Consider the following 7,910-nt stretch of genomic DNA (forward strand, 5'->3'; position numbering starts at 1 on the left):
ACAGTTAGTCTTATCTAAGTCACATGGTTTTCTTTTGGGTAAACCGTTTCCCAGAACATAAAAGGGTGGGGGATTTCAGAAAACAAAAGGTTAAAAGGTTGAAGGGATTTCTTTTTTTTCTTTTTTTAAATATTCACTTAGTCATTTGGCCACGTTGGGTCTTAGTTACGGCATGCGTGATCTTCATTGTGGCACATGGGATCTTTTGTTGTGGCACGCAGGCTCTTTAGTTGTGGCTTGCAGGCTCCAGAGTGTGCAGGCTCAGTAGTTGCGGCACATGGGCTCTGTAGTTGTGGCATGCGGACTAAGTAGTTGCGGCATGCGGGCTCAGTAGTTGTGGCACGCGGGCTCCTGAGTGAGGGCTCAGTAGCTGTGGTGTGCAGGCCTAGTTGCCTTGCGGCATGTGTGATCCTAGTTCCTTGACCAGGGATCTAACCTGCGTCCCCTGCATTGAAAGGCGGATTCCCAACCACTGGACCACCAAGGAAGTCCCTGGAGGAGTTTCTTTTTTCTAATTTTAAAAATTAATTAATTAATTAATTAATTTTATTTTGGGCTGCATTGGGTCTTCATTGCTGTCCGTGGGCTTTCTCTCGTTGTGGTGAGCGGGGGTTACTCTTTGTTGCGGTGTGCGGGCTTCTCATTGCAGTGGCTTCTCTTGTTGTGGAGCATGGGCTCTAGGCACACAGGCTTCAGTAGTTGTGGCTTGCGGGCTCTAGAGCACAGGCTCAGTAGTTGTGGCACACAGGCTTAGTTGCTCTGCAGCATGTGGGATCTTCCCGGCCCAGGGCCTGAACCTGTGTCCTCTGCATTGGCAGGCAGATTCTTAACCACCGCATCAAAAGGGAAGCCCCTCTGGAGGGATTCCTTAATGTCACTGTTTTCTGAAAGTACAGAGCTCAGGTAAAGTTCAACGTTGTCACCATCAACCCTTTCTTGTGCTTGTGCGTTTGTTGGGAAAAAGATAAGCTGCCATGGCCTAGGCAACATTTTTATTTGCTCTCAAACCATGGGAGGTAATGATCCTCAAAGTAAGGAAATCCAGAATTGTGAGTTCTCCATAGTATAAAGTATCCAGAGTTAAGATCCAAGGGTCTGGGCTGCCCTAAGGGGAATCACTGTATGCTCACTCCCTTGGTTCTGTCATCAGCTTTTGAACAAATCAGTTAAAATCTCTATGCCTACTTAATTTACATATGCAAGAGGATAATCTGAGTCTGATTTTCTAGTTCTGGTTCCAGTTTTCTTTTTGTATCATTTTGTAAAATATATGCATGTCTCATTTACAGGCTGTGGTAGGATGATATCATGGTGGTTAATTTTGTGTCAGCTTGACTAGTCCAAGGTGCCCAGTTTTTGGTCAAACAAACACTAGTCTAGATGTTGCTGTGAAGATATTCTCCAGGTGTGATTAACATTTACAGTCAATAGACTTGAGTAAAGCAGTTACACTCCATAACGTGGGGGCTTCAGCCAATCAGTTGAAGGCCTTAAGAGCAAAGACTGAGCTTTCCAGAAGAAGGAACAACTCTGCCTCAAGGCTAAAACATAGAAACCCTGCCTGAGTTTCCCACTTGCTGCCCTGCCCTGAAGATTTTAGATTCAAGACTGTAACATCAACTCTTATCTGAATTTCCAATTTGCTAGCCTGCCCTACAGATTTCAGACTTGACAGCTCCCACAATCACATGAGCCAATTCCTTAAAATAAATCTCTTTCTCTCTAGATAGATGAATGGATGGGTGGAGGGATAGATAGACATATATAGATTATATGTCTATAGTTAGATCTGTATCTATATCTATCTCTCTCTATATATTCTATTGGCTCTGTTTCTCTGGAGAACCCTAATACAGGTATGAATAAATAAAATGGCAAAATAATTTTTGTCTAACTCAGGGATATCGAATATAAAATAAGAAATTAATAAATGTATAATGGGACTAAGTAATTTTTAAGATTCCTTTCAGGTATAAAATTTGCTGACTAGGGCTTCCCTGGTCGTGCAGTGGTTAAGAATCCGCCTGCCAACTCAGGGAACACGGGTTCGATCCCTGGTCCGGGAAGATCCCACATGCCGTGGAGCAACTAAGCCCGTGCACCACAACTACTGAGCCTGCACTCTAGAGTCCGTGTGCCGCAACTACTGAGCCCCCGCGCCACAGCTACTGAAGCCCGCATGCCTAGAGCCCATGCTCCGCAACAAGAGAGGCCACCACAATGAGAAGCCTGCACACCACAACAAAGAGTAGCCCCTGCTCACCACAACTAGAGAAAGCCCACGTGCAGCAATGAAGACCCAATGCAGCCAAAAATAAATTTAAAAATTATATCTTTAAAAGAGAAAGAAAAAATCAAGCATGGTTCCTGTACTAACTGTATTTCAGGATAACCTGATAGTGGGAAAGCTCTTCTTTATAGAACAATTCTAGCTAATAAATGCAAAAAGGAATATTAGAATTAGAACATTACCATTTTGGAATCCCTAATGAAATAATACATCTGTAAAATAATATCAATGGTTGTTAAAACCATTAGGTAAAAAGCTGATGGGTAAATTTTAAAGGGATGGATTAGGCTGAAAGCACCTGAACTCACTAATAATCTTAACGTCACCAGAAGTGAGATACTCAGACATCATGTACCTCCTGGTGTGTTGCAATAGGGAAGTACACAGCCCTGTATTCTTGCCAGAAAAATTGAGCCTGAATCTAATCAAGAATCTAGATCTACAAGTTTACAGGAAATGTAGGAAAAAAGAGGAACAAATTAAATGGCAACACAAAGATGCCATCGCCAAATACAGAATGTGAGATGTTCTAAAGGACAAATGGCACAATTTCTTCAACAAATAAGTGATTAAAAAAAAAAAGGTGAGCATTGGTGAGGATGTGGAGAAATTGGATCCCTTGTGTACTGTTGGTGGGATTGTAAAATGGTGAAGCTGCTATGGAAAACAGTACGGCAGTTCCTCAAAAAATTGAAGATAGGATTACCACACAATCCAGCAATTCCATTCTGGGTATATACCCAAAAGAACTGAAAGCAGGATCTTGAAGAGATAGTTGTACACCTTTGTGCTTAGCATTATTTTCAATAGCCAAAAGTTGGAAGCAACTCAAGTGTCCAACAAGAGATGAATGGATAAACAAAATGTTATATGCATACAGTGGAATATTAGCCTTAAGAAGGAAAGAAATTCTGACACATGCTACTGAGGCAAGAGACAGATGGGCCCTCAGGGCAAACGGTTTGAGTTCGTTCCTTGTGGACCGATACTCTGAGACGGGAATAACAGGACAACTGAGAGAGGAGGCTCAGCCCTGCCTAGATAGAAGATAAGAGACCTCATTCTCGAAGTCAGGAGACCTTCCCGACTACACACGTGCAGAAAGGCTCCTTGGAGGTCAAAAGGGGAGTCATGCCAAGTGACCAAACCTACACATAGGCCTCGTTGGTAGAATCCATCTTGGCTAAGAGATGCGTGCGCACACATGGGAAAAGCCTGAGATACACCAAATATGGACTCTGAATCAGACAAATCAAAATGATTGGTCAAAGGAAACATGGAAGAAATGCCCCATATAAGTGATTTAAACTGCCACGAGGGCGCGACTCTCTCTCTGAGCCCGCCTGTGTGTCTATCCACACATACTGTACTCTTTTTTTCTCTTAATAAATACTTTACTTGTTTCACTACTTTCCATCTTTGTGGGAATTCTTCTTCTGCAAAGACTTAGGGCCAGGGCCTTGTCACTGACCACTGGTCTAGTGGCTAGGGTTCGGTGCTCTCACCGCCACGACCCGACCTCAGTCACTGGCCAGGAACCAAAACCCCGCTTCAAGCCGCTTCAGGCCAAGGCCACCCAAGATCACTACAACATGGGTGAAGCTTGAGGATATTATGCTAAGAGAATAAGTCAGTCACAAAAGGACAAATACCATATGAATCCACTTATATGAGGTACTTAGGGTAGTCAAATTCATAGAGACGGAAATTAGAATGGTGGTTTCCAGGGGGGAAAGGGGTGAATGGGGAATTGTTGTTTACTGGGTATAGAGTTTCAGTTTTGCAAGACAGAAAGTTCTGGAAATTTGTTGAACAACAGTGTGAATGGACTTAACACTACTCAACTGCACACCTAAAAATGGTCAAGATGGTAAATTTTATGTTATGTGTATTTTACCACAGTTTTTAAAAAGGTGGAGGTAACTGTTACTAAAAGAGAATTAAGGGACCTGTCAACCAAATGCTACATGTGAACCATGTTTGGATCCTGATTTGAGTAAATACAGGGAGAGAGAAAGACCGAGAGGGGAACAGAGAGAGAGAGAGACGTACATTATGTAGAAAGCTATAGCTGAGCTCAATTTTTGAGGAGGCAGTGTTGACTTTGTCATCTGACACATATAGGCTTCAGTCTTGCCTCTGCCACTTACCAACCATGTAGCCTTGAGCAAATTACTTGCTGTCTGTTTTTTAGTTTTTTATTTCCATAAATATTTGTTGCATCTCTGCGACGAGCTTAGTATTTACTATGTATTAAATGCTGCTCAACATTGGAGGCATAAAAATAAATAATATATGGTCTCTGCTGATGCTGGAGAATAAAATGTGAGGCAAGAAATAACAGGGATGAGTCTAGAAAGGTAGGCAAAAAGTAGATTAAGGAAGGCCTTTGTATACCATGTCAAGAAGACTGGACCTTATCATGAGAGCCGTTTAATCTTTTTCATAAAAGAGCCATGCAGTTTATACATTTTAAAATTTGTCCTCTATGTTTATAAAAATGTGTTATAAATTTTTAAAATTTAACTGCAATTCAATTAAAAAAATCTCAATGGAACTTTCTTCTGGAAAATGTCAAACTGATTCAAAAGTTCTTCTGGAAGAGAAATGCTAAGAATAGTCAAGAAAGTTACAATAATGAGGAAGGGCTTGCCCTATCAGCAAAATATACAGCAAAATGTGCAAATATACAGTCTGTCTCACTGAATGTTTGCCTGTATTACATTATGAAAAGATGTTGCCAACTTTATAGGCGAAAATGGTTTATCATTTTAATTTTTAAAAATATTTATTTATTTTATTTATTTAATTAATTTTTTTTTTTGGCTACGTCAGGTCAGTTGCAGTATGCAGGGTCTTTGTTGAGGCGTGTGGGATCTTTCGTTGTGGTGCAGGCTCTTCATTGCGGCATGCAGGTTTCTCTCTAGTTGTGGCTCGTGGGTTTCTCTCTAGTTGTGGCATGCAGGTTTTCTCTCTCTAGTTGTGGCACGCAGGCTCCAGGGCACATGGGCTCTGTATTTGTGGTGTGTGGGTTCCAGAGTGCGTGGGTTCTGTAGTTTGCAGCATGCGGGCTGTCTAGTTGAGGCACACGAGCTCAGTAGTTGTGGCAAGTGGGCTTAGTTGCCCCGCAGCATGTGGGATCTTAGTACCCCGACCAGGGATCGAACGTGCGTCCCCTGCGTTGGAAGGCGGATTGTTTACCACTGGACCACCAGGGAAGTCCCTATCATTTTAATTTACATTGTTTTGGTTTATTAGTGAAGTAAAACATCACTGACATGTAAGCCAGACTTCAGCTTTCTTCTAATCCTCTGCCTTCTAGGTTCACGTGGTTTTGTCCAGCACCAGACTTGACTTAGGGGCTGGCAGATCTTTAAGTTGCTACAAACAATCCTCTGTCACAAATACCTCGGTTAGCAATGTAGACTTTACTGAAGATTTTGCAGGGGAGAGAGAGGAAGAGGTTCACCTTCCTCACAGCATGCAACCTAAAAATCTCCATTAGCCATTTCTGTTCTCCCTGGAATTCCTTTATCAGCTATCCTTTCCCTCTCTCTGATTCAGCTTCTTCTCAGCATCTTGAGCTTCCTCCATCTTTCTCATTCCTTCTCAAGAGCAGTCAAATAATTCTCCTGGTTCATATGCGCAACACCGTCTTCTTCTCTGAAGCCTGGGTACCTACCAAAGGTCAAACCCAGGAGACTTAACTTCCACCTGGGTGTAGGCTGGCAAAGCATCTTCTCAGCAAAAGAAGTCTCTCTCTCTACATGGATTTCTCATTCTAGCTGCTAAGTAGTAATATTCTCCACGACGTCACAGAAATGGTATAGGCAAAGGGCAGATTTGTGGTCAAGTTTGTGTCCTGCATAGATCACTATAGCAGGTGTGCAGGAAGGATTTGTGAGGGCAAGATGGGAAACAAAGGAAAATCACAGGTTCTTGCCCTGCCAAATGGTGGGAGTGCAGGCTGCTACACTCCAGCGCCTTCCCTGCACTGCTATCCAATTGCTCTGCTTCAGTCTAGAGAGGCACATGCAGCCGCTTCCCCTAGCCCTGTCCAACCAGAAGGCCAGTTTCCCCTTGGTGCCGCTCCCCCAGGCTCTCCAGGTCACTCTTAGAGCCTCCTTTGACTTAAGAGAGATGCCTCTTACTTGTGAACCCTCTATTCCCCACTCCACAAGGACCAAGACCCCATGACTCTCCTTCAACACCCCAAGTCCCTCTTTATAAGGGCTATAAAAGGAGATAGGATTGGAGTTGGAATGGAATTAGTTTTGTTCTGCTGTAAATCCTGGGGGTGAAGGGGGTGATAATGACTGGTGTCTACTTTACAATGTGGGGAACTTAAGTGACCCCTTCTCTTCAACTTTGGACTCAAGACACCAATTTGGGGGCAACAGGACATGTCCCATTCCAATCCTGTTAGGCATTTGCTGACCTCGTCTGCAGACATGTGGCCTCCTGAAACCTGCTGCCTAGTCTTCCCGGGATTTCCCAAACCTAAATTGTTACTGTTATTCATTGCAGTTTTGTCAGCAGACCAGTCATGATGGGCAACTTTTAAAAAAAAAATTCTAAAAGTGCAACATAATTAACAAATTCACATCTTTGGATTTTAAAAATTCAAAATAATTCAATTTAATAATTTAAGCAGCTTTTTTTCCCACTTTCACTTTTAAGTTTTATGAGAGAAGGACTGCTTTTTGAAGATGCTTAGATGGTGCTATTAAAAATGGGAGGCAAAAAAAAAAAAAAAAGGGAGGCATTGAGGCATTTAAAAGTAAATTGGAAAAGTTAAACATAGAATTACCATATGATCCAGCAATTTCATGCCTAGGTCTATACCCAGAAGAACTGAAAAAAACAAAACAAAACATTAAACAGATACTTGTACATGATGTTAATAGCAGCATTATTCATATTATCCCCAAAGTGGAAACAACCCACATATCCCTCAGCTGATGAATGGATAAATAAAATGTGGTATGTCCACATAACGTAATATTATTCATCCATAAAAAGGAATTAAAGTTCTGATATATGCTACAACATGGGTAAACCTGGGAAACGTTTAGCAAAAGAAGCCAGACACAAGGCCACAAATTGTATGATTCTATGACTATGAAATGCCCAGAACAGGTAAATCCATAGAAACAGAAAGCAGATTAGTGGTCGCCAGTGGCTGGGGAAGAGAGGAACGGGAGTGACTGCTAACTGGTATGAGGCTTTCCTTTTGGGGTGATTAAAATGTTTTGGAAAAAGACAGAGGTGCTGGTTGCACAACATTGTGAATGTCTAAAACGCCATTGAATTGTACACTTTAAAACGGTTCATGTTATGTTATGCGAACTTAACTTCAATGAAAATAAACGGAATTGGTAGCTAAAATATTGAAAGCAATGTGAATCTTTCTCATATTCATCTTACAAACTCCTGGAGAGTTCTCTGGCTCAGCACTATGAGGGGGGTCCCTGGGTAGTATTTACTTTGTCGCTAATATGGGAGGCGGGGCCTCCAGGTGGCCGGCTCTAGGCTCCTCCCCGACGGGGCGGGGGGCATGGGCGTGGCTTGGCTGGCTGGGGCGGGGTCTGGGGAGCTTCCGGCCGCCCTGAGGGGCGGA

The sequence above is a fragment of the Balaenoptera acutorostrata genome, chromosome 6, assembly GCF_949987535.1.
Source record: "Balaenoptera acutorostrata chromosome 6, mBalAcu1.1, whole genome shotgun sequence".
In the NCBI taxonomy this organism is placed as follows: domain Eukaryota; kingdom Metazoa; phylum Chordata; class Mammalia; order Artiodactyla; family Balaenopteridae; genus Balaenoptera; species Balaenoptera acutorostrata.